Below are 12300 nucleotides of genomic sequence, written 5' to 3'. Positions count from 1 at the left end.
AAACAAAATGTTTAAATAGGGATATAGATTGACCCATTGCAACAATGAGATGTACAAGATGCTATGTCAAAAAATGAACTTTACAATTTAGTCGGGGGCGGGGGAGGGAAGAGTGTAGTTGAAGAGATGGGAGGGATAGGATGGTAGGGGAAAAACAAAGAAGGAGGCAACAATGCAGGATAAGAAATGTACTCATTACCTTGCTCACGTAACTGTAACCCCTCTGGTATGGTATTTTCACAATAAAATACTTATTTAAAACAACAACACCCAACTGTGCTCCAAGGAGAGTCACTAGTCACAGCCTGCCTATGGCCTGCAGAAAGACACCTGGTGCTGTGGCCAGGTTGCACCCCTTCCATCACAGTAAGCCTCACAATCTAAAGCCATGAAACTCAACAATATCACACATGAAGAGACAGAGTTTTCTCCCACTGCTGTGGATAACACTGGAGATTGCCTTTGTCATGAGGAATAAGACAGGAAAATGGTAGAAGGACCAACACAGGTAAACCAAGATATTCTGAAGACTTACCTGTGTAGATGGAAATTTTTATTGGTCTTTGAAGGCCAGGAGAACAAATTATAGAATATCTACTATTAATAAAAATGGACTTTTCTCCAAAAACTGCTCTTTTGTGGCAAAAATAATTCGCAAAATATTCAAGTTAAATGTTACAAGTGACTAAAAGAAGAAATAGTTTATATGCACCAGAAAAATCACAAAACTCTGCCAATTACATTTTACTTCTATGGCTACTTACATTCTTACTACCTTATAATTTAAAATTGATTTCCATGTCAAGGAAGAGAAAACTACAAAGCTGATCTTTGCCAAGCATATAAACACACATTGGGCATTTTGTAGCACATCATAGAATGGAACAGATCTACTAAACCATGAGGTGAATACAGAGAGGTGACTGTCATAGTGAGAGAAGTCAGGGTGTTGGCCTGGCATTGAATCTGTAGCCATAAAATATAATACATATTACAATTTGCAAACATAAAGTCTAAAGAAGTCATTTTGTCTGTTGGTAAAATACTTTCCAATAAGTTGGCTGTACATGGGTTATGGACAAGCTAAGTGATTGACTATACCATGAAAACTACTTTGGAGAGAAACAAAGATGACTGTGAGTCACTTGCCTAACTTGGCTAAGATATTTAACAATTATTAGATATGTTTAGAAAGCCAATGGAAGGATGGGCGGAATTGAAAATAGATCGATGACCAGGGAGTAAGCTGTCTCTGTACGAATCAAGGAGAAAAGAACTACAGAGGAGGAAGTCCTCTGAAGAGAATGGCGAATGTGAGTGGTGAGAAGCCAGGCTGCGTACACTAGGACTGTAGTTTTAGCTGTAAGACTGTACAGAAAACACAAAGAATGAGGAGCTAAAGTTGGTGGCTAAAGTTGGAGTGAACATGAAGTAAAGTCAAAGCTGATGCCAAGATGTGAGCGTGGACAGATAGGACAATAGTAGATACACTTTATAGAAATATGGAAATTGAGCATGGAATTTGTGGGAGTACAGGAAATATTTCTTTATATGTATTTTAAGCAAGTCTAGTTTTAGACAATATTGAGATATCTAGGTGGGTTATAGATAGAATATATTAACAGAAATATAGAATCAAAATAAAATTGTATAGGGCTCTATGTAAAAGAAACATCAGAATATATAAACATGAATGGGATTCCCTTGACAAAAGCATTTAGAGGAAAAAAATTCCACGAGGAATTGATTATATGAAATGAGGTAGGTCAATTAGAAATCGAAGGACAGCCTGGTTGGGCTGGAGAAGACCAAAGCCATGATCATTCAAGAATGAGGAATGCACACTGTAGGCCTGGCTCAAGTGGTAGAGCACCTCCTCGCCAGCTAGAGTGGCAGAGCACTCCTTGCCAGCATAAGCACCCAAGTGCAAACTCCAGTCCTGCAAAACTAGAAGGAGAAGCAGGAGAAGAAAAGCAAAAGACAATATACATTCATTTTATACATTGTAAATGGGCTATGCTATTCTATGATAGCATCGCTGGGAATCATTGAGAAGTTTTCCCTACAGGACAAGGTTTTCAGAGTATATGTGTGACACTGTTGATGTGGTAATCAACAGTGCTCAACAGCTTGAAATAATCTTTACAAGAACTCTAACCAAGAGAATAACAAGAGCTGAGAAGTGGAATGCCAGAATAGACATAAGTTCATACAACAAGGAAAGTCTTCTAATCACAGACAACTTGACCCTATGTCCAGGCTGACCAGCAAGCACAGTTCACATAGAAAAGTGGGGAAAAGTGAGTTAACACAGTGCAGAAACTTAGAGTCATGAAGAGTCCTAAGATAAACCTCACCTGGTATTATTGTACTGTGTGTGTGTGTGTGTGTGTGTGTGTGCTTTTTGGGTGATCTTATGTGGTATTAGGGATCAAACCCAGGTCCTTGCTCATGCTCAGCAAGAACTCTTAACCCTCAGACTCATCCATAACTCTTCTCTTCTTGTTCCTTAGGAACTACAATGTTCATTTTCCCTGCCCATACATGTAACAGCCAGGCACAAGCTACTCTAGCTCCTAGGTCCCAATACCTGCCCTTCTCTCTCCTGTTGCCAGATGAAAGGCTGGCATCACACAAAGGTGAAGAGAACATTTCTCACTTCCCAGAGCACAGGACCTTTGGTTCACTGATTTTTTGTTACATATTTTGTCTGTCCCTCTCACCTACCTGTTTTTCCAGAGAAACTAAGAAAAATAACATTAAAGCTTAGGTAGAAATAGTTTTACAAGATCACAAAGACATATTATTCACCTCAAACAATCAGTAATGGGCAAGTCACAGCCAATTATGTTCTAGTTCTGTTTATTCCTACTATGCCTCATTTTTTATTTAATTGTCTCACTAATTAAATGTGTGCACTGAGGATCTACTCTGTATCAGTGCTTAGGACAGTGGTGTGCATTCAACAGGACCCCAGCACAGACCAGGACCTGTTCCAGAGGTGTCACAGAGCAACCCAAGTGAGCGCTGCAGCCATGCTGCTCATAGATGACTGAGAAGGACGCACAGTAGGACGGAGCCCTACCAAACAGAGACACTGCACTATTCAAAGGTGAATCTGAGGGACTGTTTCAAGCAGATTATTATGTAGCAGAAATGACAGGCAAGTTCAAGGCATGCTGGAACAATGGCCAACAAAGTATGTTGCCCTAAGAATATAAATTATTTAAGGGGAATATGGGAAATGAAATGACAAAGTTGAACCTAATTTTTCCTAACTTTGGGTTTTAATTAAGAAGGCTGCATTGTCAATAAATGTCGAAAAACGAACTCTACAACTTTGGTATGGGGGGGCACAAGGGGGAGGGAGACAGGAAGGGATGATATGGGGAAACAAAGGAGTAGGCAACAATGCTTGATAAGAAATGTACTCATTACCTTGCCAATGTAATTGTAACCCCTCTGTATGGTATTTTCACAATAAAAACAAAAACAAAGGTTGGGAGTGAGGCATTGATGATGAGACTGTACACAAGGAAGACCATCAACATGCCATAAAAACTCTAAAGAAAAAAGAGATGAGTCCAATCTTACATCAGAGAAACCTTTACTGTCTGACTCTCTTACTATGTCCATCACACATGTTTTGTCAAGGGGACAAAAAGAAAGTAACACTGAAGATTCAGATACTTTCTTTCCCAAACTGCCAGCTAGATCCCATGCAGGATTACTGGAAGCAGACAGACGTAACTGTGAACATAAGTATGGTTGTAGGAGTGGAAGCTAGTTACAGCTCTAGCTTCTACCCAATGTGCAAAATCTGGGCCTGCCAGACAGAAAGGCTGAAATCATATGACCTGGACAATGATCTCATAAGATCGTTTTCAGTTTTCCCATGGTAGACAAGTATACAAGCTGTTAATGAGGGAAAATAACAGAAAATAACAGATTCCTAAACTTTTTGGTCTTTGATAACTATTTTGAGTCTAGTTTTCACTTTGTTGTCTGTTTCCATTGTTTTCTCTCTCTCTTTCTTCATTATAGTGTAATTGATAAGTAAAACTTGAATATATCTATGGTATAAAAATGTTTTGTCAGGTGTCAGAGGCTCATGCCTGTAATCTAGTTACTCAGGGGGCTGAGGTCTGAGGGTCACAATTTCAAGTTAGTTCAGGCAGGAAAGTTTGTGAGATGTTCATCTCTAGTTATTCTCTGAAAACTCAGAAATGGAACTGTGGCTCAAGCAGTAGTGTGCTAGCCCTGAGCAAAAATAAATTTAAAAAATATCTCAGATGGGCTGGGAATGTGGCTCAGTGGTAGAGTGCTTGCCTGACATGCGTAAAGCCCTGGGTTTGATTCCTCATTATCTCACAAACAGAAAAAGACAGAAGTGGTGCTGTGGCTCAAGTGGTAGAGCGCTAGCCTTGAGCTGAAGAGCTCAGGCCCAGAGTTCAAGTCCCAGGACCAACAACAACAAAAATTTCAGAGACAGAACCCAGGTCCTGAGTCCAAAACCCATAATCATATTTTGATATGAACATATATTCAGTGTGAAAGGAGTAAATCAGTCAATCGCATTATCATATATTTATGGTATCAATATATTTATCACCTGACTATGTATTATTTTGTGGTGAAAATGCTTAGGATCTCCTTACTTATCAACTTTCAAGTTTGCCAGTAAATATAATTATTCTATCTGTGTACTCAAATTCATCTCCAGAATTTACTTGCTTCGTCTAATTGAAATTCCATTCCCTTTCATCAACATCAACTATGACCCTTTAGTACCTCTCCTCAGCCTTTATTTAAAGGAATGTGAGCTTTTCAGCTCAAGGAGAGCACTCTACTATTGAGCCATGGCACCACTTCTGGGTTTTGGTGGTTAATTGGAGATAAGAATCTCGTGGACTTCCCTGCCCAGGCTGGCTTTAAGATTTTGTCTTTTTTGAGGATTTTCATTTTTATAGTAATTTTCTAATTACAAAATATGCAAGTATATTTTAGAAAAGTATTCAGAAAGTTTTGGTTACATTTGAATAATATTTTTACCAAGGATGCATGGCACAGACACATGTATAGCTCAACTCAAGAAAAAAATAAAATCAGAAATAGACTCTTTCCCTTAAAGATGGTTTATAGCTCTACTAAGATCAGAAGCTAAACACTCAGCAATTACAAACTCGTTGGGTCTGATGAGCAGGCTCATGTCCAGGGTGCAGACAGTGCTAGAAGGGGCAGACAGCAGTGGACTGGGGCTGGTTCCCACCTCAGGGCCACATTTAGGCTATGGTCCTGGTCTGGCCCATGGGTGCCCAGGATCAGCAGGCCACTGAGTCAAGCAGCGCCCCCACTACATCAGAGAGTAGGGAGGGGGACAGCCTGGAAGTGGGAAACGGGGTGACTGTGTAACCCCATTGCCCACCCATGTACCTCAGACCCACCCATAGTCATGACTAGACCCAGGGAGGACTGGCAGGGAAATCCACAGAACCTGGGACAATTTTATTTCATTTACATTATAATTAAAGTGTTCTTAAAATATATTAAAATCTAACCTATTTTTATTTCTTTATTGTCTCATAACACATGGCCACATAAACCATCCTTGGGAGAATATGAAAACAGGAAAGCAGTCTCTGGACTTCAGAGCATGGTGCTGCTTGCCTTTACCCTCTTATTTACCCACTTGAAGTTTGCTATTTCCTTACTCCATTTCCTTGCAGGATTCTGGATGGTAATTCCCTCAGATAAACAAACTCCAGTTAATGGCACAAATTCTCTGCAGTATTCTTTGGTCTCTGAGTGTTAATTAGTTGTTTCTATAACAGTACATTAAGTACATATATTACTATAATACAGTAATAGTATTTGGGTAGATGGCTGTGTGTGATGTGAAGTTGCCTCTAGCCAGGGGAAGCTTTGTGTAGTAAGCAGTCCCACCGCTGGTCTTTAAGTGAATGAGTTAGGACAGGGGTGCTGGAGGTCAATGTTGAAGTCACCAAGGACTAATATTGAATAGAAGGTTCTGACGGGCTTGTTTTCTATAGGAATCAATTAAACTTTGCTTACACAAGGGAAGCAGCTTCAAGTTAATGTGCAAGAATCAATATAAATGAGATCAGTCCTATTTCTGACATTACCTGAATGAGGAGAAAAAGATATGAAATTAGAAATGAAAATTATTCATCTTCATTTTAACCCCATTCCACCTATGGTTTATATCCAAAAGCATGAAAGCAGAGTGCCAAGGAGGCAGTCTTTACATGTGAATAAAACCTTTTTGAATTACTTCTGGAATATCTCTTATTTGTTTGACATGAAAACAGATTTTTTTGCTTTCTCCACTCATCAGAACATTAAGAACTAGGTCTCTTCTGTGACATCCAAGGATTCATTCTGTGTGGGAAAAAAATGGTTGTCTCAACCAAAGATGTGGATCTGCCTTCTCTTGTATGCATTTTAAAATCCAGAATTAATCATGAGTGCATTTTATGTAGTGTAAGAAATCCAAATTCTTATGCGTTCTTGAGGACATCAGCTCTCTCTCAGACTGGCCTAGCCTTCCGAGAGTGGAACGTGGGACCACTAGAAAGCATGGATGTGCACAGCGCAATTAGAAAGTCCTGACAAAATGCATAGTTTCCTCGTGTGATGGTCAGAGACGGCACAGAGGTGCCACGTCTGCCTGGCAATGGCCTGGCCTTACGTTCTCCCTAAGTGCACAGAAAGGAAGAGTTGTAGTGTCTTTTTCATGGTTGTTACTGTGTTTGTTCTTTTAGTTGTTATTATTTCTGTAGACAGCTCATCAATCCCAGCCTTCGAGAGTGGACACAAAGCTGTGCGCTGACTGACAGGACACAGCTCTGAACCTGCAGCACGGGTCCAGTTCCTCACTGACCATAGCCATGAGTGTGTGCTCCACTTCAGAAACACAGGATTGTATCTTAACAGACATTTTACATAGTATGTGTGTACTATCCCCATTCTGTGTGTAAATTAAAGCTTTAAAGGTAGTGAATGGTTTTTGGTTTTTTGATTTTTTTTTGGTCGTGGATCTTGAACGCTGTGCCTGGGTGCTGTCCCTCAGCTCTTCAGCTAAGGACTAGTGCTGTGCCACAGCACCACTTCCAGCTTTTTCTTCTTATGTGGTGCTGATGCTGACGAATCAAATCCAGGGCCTCATGAATGCAAGACAAGCACTCTACCACTGAGCCACCTTCCCAGCCCCTAGTGAATGTTTTTATACTCCAGTAATTCAGCGTCCATTAGGCATGGTAGACATCTAGTAAACATCTGTTGATGACCTGGTTTCAATAAATGACAAGTAACATAGAAAATGTACAATAACACCGCTAATGTAGAAGGAAGAGATGACTGGAAACAGAGGGCCTCCTATGGGGTCTGAGACAGCCACCTGCAAGCAAAGGACAGAGGGTGGACACACCTGGGAATGCAATGAGTGAGCTGTGCTGCTTACTTGAAAAGCAGTGACTGGAAAGCATTGCCTATAATATCTGCGTCTGTCCTTTTATCTTACAGACGGTAAAACTGAGCCCAAAAAGTGAGGCGTGGATGGAAGGGGTGAGAGAAAAAGCTTACTCCAGTTCCTGATGGCATGTTAGGACTTGATTGCTTTCCTTTGACTCCAAGTGTAATCTTTATACCAGTCCATGAAGCAAGAACATTAACAGGCTCAAAGATTGATCCATGAGTATGGATCCTGTAGACTCTTTGCTACCTTGTATTTTCTCTATCCTTGCTTAGACTCTGCATGGTTCATCTATTTTCTGACCTGGGGCTCACCCTACCACCACCATGCCATCATACCCTGGGCATGGTGGTGACTCCCCCTCATTGCACTAACGTGGTAAGTTCTCATATTATCTTCTCTTCTTAGGAAGAAAAAGTGTATGTCATGTGATAAAGCTAGAATAGCATGGTTGTTCTCTTCTTTGGACCATTAACTTTCTTCTACACATGGCCCTTCCCTTCATCAAACTTGGACAAGTTCCTGGCTCTCTTTGATGCCATTCTCACTCCTTTTCTGAATCCTGTTATCTATACTTAGAGAAACAAGGAAATGAAAGTGGCAATGCAGAAGCTTTGCCATCAGATTTTGGGTTACAGAAAGATGCTCTGACACTGTAAAGATAAACAAAGATGAAACTGTGTACTCTTATGAAGATGGAAAACATAAACACTGAAATTCTGGTGTACGACATTTACCATGTTTCATATCTATGGTACCCTAATCAGTATTGATAAGAGGAGCTAACACTGGAACCTCTCATGTATCAGATCTTGTGTTAGGTGTTCAACAGATGATAATATATGCAGTATTTTGCTGTGAAAATTTTAAAAATAAATTAAGAAATGCTTTCTGCTCTTGGGTCTTCCTATTATCATGCAATGAAAAATAATTTTCATCTTAAATCCACCACTACTAATATTCATAATTCCTTAACAGGTACCAAACAGAATATATTCAATAATTTGTTGGAGATTAGTATTATTGTACTTTCTGTTTTGAATGGGAAAGTTAATGCCCTTTTCTCAAACTACCTTACAAAAGTCCATATTGATGAAAATTGTCCTGATATTGCTACCCTCTTCCATTAGCATCCACTTGCTTCCTCTATTGACTACTTAGGAAATTGTTGATGGGTTATTAAGGGTGTGGAATAGTAGAACTGGAATTAGAGGGATCATTTGTCCAACCTGCTTATTTAACAGATGAGAACACTAAGGAACAGAAGTGTTTGATCTCCTCACCATTCAGTTAAGCAGTTTTTTAAGTAACTCCCCTGCTGACTTGGAGTCCAGCACAGCCTGCTAACACACTTCATGCCTGGCCTTTCACTGGCTTTCTGTCTCTAACCTCGAGAACAGCAAGTGTGGCAGGAATGAGGCCATGACTCCTGCCCTTGGCATCAATCCCATGATTATTTGTTGCTTCTCACCTTGAACTTTATTTGCAGGCCAGTAATAAGTCTCTTAGACGAGACCCTAGCTACACCATAACTTCACTGCTACACTATCCCACCTCCTATCATCTATGGCTATGTCTGACATTTATTTTTAAGTCCACAATTAAATTCCCTCTGCATATATTACTTTCTACTTGAAAGAATACTCTAAAGGGATTCACTGTTACTTTTATTATTTCTAGCAAGACCTAGCAATTATCTGCAGTAAATTTTAAGAAATTTATATGTGAATTTTCCAGAACTTCCTTTTGTGTTTCTACCAATAATCATGTTCTCCATAGCCGAACATCTGGGATGAATTTGGACATCTAATAAAAATGAGCCAGAGAAAATACCTCTCTAATTTACAATCCAAGTTGATTCATAAAGTAATAATTATAAAAACATTACAGTAATAACTATTCTTAAGAATCTTTTAAAAAATCTTTTAAAATCATATAAACATAATTATCTCCATGTAGGTTTGTGATTTTTGACAGGTTTTTACAATAAATCTTTCTTGCAGTATTAACAAGTTTCAGCCTTCTTTTAGGAAGTTAACTTACTTTTGTAAAGTAACTTTCTTCTTTATTTACTTCTTTAAACATGTAAGTTAACTTAACCAGGTCAGAGGGCTTTTTGATAAAATTACCCACTAGCTGAGGGTTATCTATGAAAATGTTCATTTTCTTGTGTAATAAACCCTGCTTACATCTCTTTTTCTGTTGTCTGTTGTTTTTGTTTGGCGGTGCTGGGGTTCGATTCCAGGCTTTATGCTTGCCATTCAAGTACTCTTGTGACTTGAGACACATCTCCTACTGCTTCTGACCTTTTATTTGGGAAATTAAAATTTGAATTTGCAAACATTTCAAACAAAACTTAGAATAGACTATTTTGCTTGTCCTGACCTGTTTTATTTAAAGCCAGTTGAAACTGCTGTCACTACTTTCTCCTTTGTGCATATTCTTCCAGGATTTCTAAAGCCCATTCATTTTTTTGTCCTGTTACCACTATACCTATTACTTCTGCCTTCTTCACCATTTTAACTATCACGACTCCAGCACTCCCAACACTTATTGGAAATACTTCTGGATATCAGATGTAGGAATAAAGTGCAACAAAAGATAATTCAAGGCAATGTTAATACCCTGGTAGGAGCTAATGCTCAAATACTTTCAGTCCAAACAAGATATAAGACTTTCTCACATAAAGAAATGAGGTGCAAGTTCTGATGGGACAAAGAAGAGGGCTAGACGGAAGCATTCACCTTCCCTATGAACTTCCAAATGGAAGTATTCACCTCCCCTATGAACTTCTAAGAGTAACAGTAAAGCAGCAATCTATCACTGTCTTGAGTGGTATCTATATCAAGACAATAACACAACCATTATATGCCCTAAAGTAAATAGCATTCATACTAGGACTAGCAGATCTGTTTGAAAGAGGAAAAGAACAAATCACATTCATAAATTCCAAGTAGGAAGCATAGCCAACAGACACAACACAGGGGAAAGCCACCACCACCTCCTCAAGTCACGCAGAGCCGGTTTTCATACTTCTTCTCAAAGGGGTTTGGTTAAAATACTCCATGTACCTGCCTGGAAATAGAACAGTGAAGCTTACTGAGAGTGGTAGGGGAACAAGATAGAAGGAACCGGGTCATGGTGTGCCCTAGGTGTTTCCTTATGGTCACGACTTTCAGTAGGTCCTTCCCCACAAATATTTGCATTCCTCACCCTTGCACTGCCTGATACACGTCTGTCCCCATATGAACATAAACATAATAAAGACCTCGCTCTCATTTTTTGCCTGCACTGTGGCCATCTCTCCTCATGGGTGTGGGTAACAGTCTAGAGCTGGCATTGGAAGCCATCCTCCTCCTTTTCGCCCTCCCTCCCTTCCTGTGGAAATGATAAGCTTCATTTTCACTTTTTAGAAAATACACCTATTCATTCTTATGATGTGTCTTCTCACAAATACGAAAAACAGGAAAGCAAAAGATTTAAAAATACATAATTTCCCTACACACAGAATCCTTAGCCTCTCTTCATTCTGTTCAAGTGACCCATTAACAACTTTGACATTTGATGGCTGTGGCCAAATTCCTGTGTGCTTAGTAAGGAGGACACAGGTTGGCCTAGAGTGCAGGTGTGGGGAGGAATGGAGAAACACAGAGACTGCTGGGAGGGAACCTCAGATCCTTGTCTTAATCTGAGAGACAAACTATGGTTACAGCTGTAGATGTTCTGGAAATACAAATAGTGTGGTTTTACAGACCCTCTCACTGAAACATTTTAAGATAGTCAGAGCACCAAGTGAAAGGCTTTCTCCATTGTTCTCACCACTCCTTAAAAACAATTGTTATTAGCGTAAATCTAAGGCATTTTCTATTATATAATTTGTCTAATTATATTTTAAAACTGAAATTCAGCAGTTTGAAAAAAAAGAAGAGGTGCCAATTTCTCCCCTACCTAAGTGCAAGATAGATAGATACATAGATACATAGATATCCATCTCAGATATAGCTTCATGGTATTCCATGGAAGATGTCTAAAGTTCTTTAAACAGCCTTCTATTTGATTCTAAGATATCTACCTAGTCTCCTAGTATATTTATTGAGGTTAATACTGGTTATTACTCTTAAAATCAATACTTGTACAAAAATAACAAGAACATGCTAATTCTTTGTCTACTATATTTACAGGCACAAACACATATTCAGGGATTATTTTTCCTCTGAGAAGTTCAAGAGTTAGGACAAACCATATAAGCATTGCTAAATTGGAAAAATATCACTTTAGTTTGTGACCACCAGGTATAGGACTGACTGTTCCTCCATTTTCCCTTTAAACCCTAGGTATTTGTCAAATGTTTAAACGTCTGCCAAAAAAGCTAGTACTTGGGGTAACAGAATGGATCTACTTTATTATAAATGAGGTTAAGTATCTTTATATAAAGAATATATATAATACCATGTAATTATATGCAATATAATTATATATTAATAATTATATGTTTAATTAATATTAAAGTAGTAACTAATGACTGCATAAAATATATTATATATAATAATATTTTATATACATTATGTCCAAAGTCTTTTGCTGAGCCATCACCTATGAACAGGACTATAAAATCATACTTTAAATACAACTGAGGCATCCATCCACATGTGTGTATGAGCTGTTCTGTGTAATACATTTTGGCAATCAGATACAGAACAGAGAAACAGGAGCTGCTTTATGACTGCAGCTACCTCTGAAGGAACAGCACAGTCTTTAGCCTTCTGACGTTTACACATGGTTTCACTGATATGGGCACTGCAGGCCCT

This window comes from Dipodomys ordii, unplaced genomic scaffold, assembly GCF_000151885.1.
Source record: "Dipodomys ordii isolate 6190 unplaced genomic scaffold, Dord_2.0 Scaffold30, whole genome shotgun sequence".
Classification (NCBI taxonomy): domain Eukaryota; kingdom Metazoa; phylum Chordata; class Mammalia; order Rodentia; family Heteromyidae; genus Dipodomys; species Dipodomys ordii.
Note: the sequence above shows the minus strand (reverse complement) of the source record.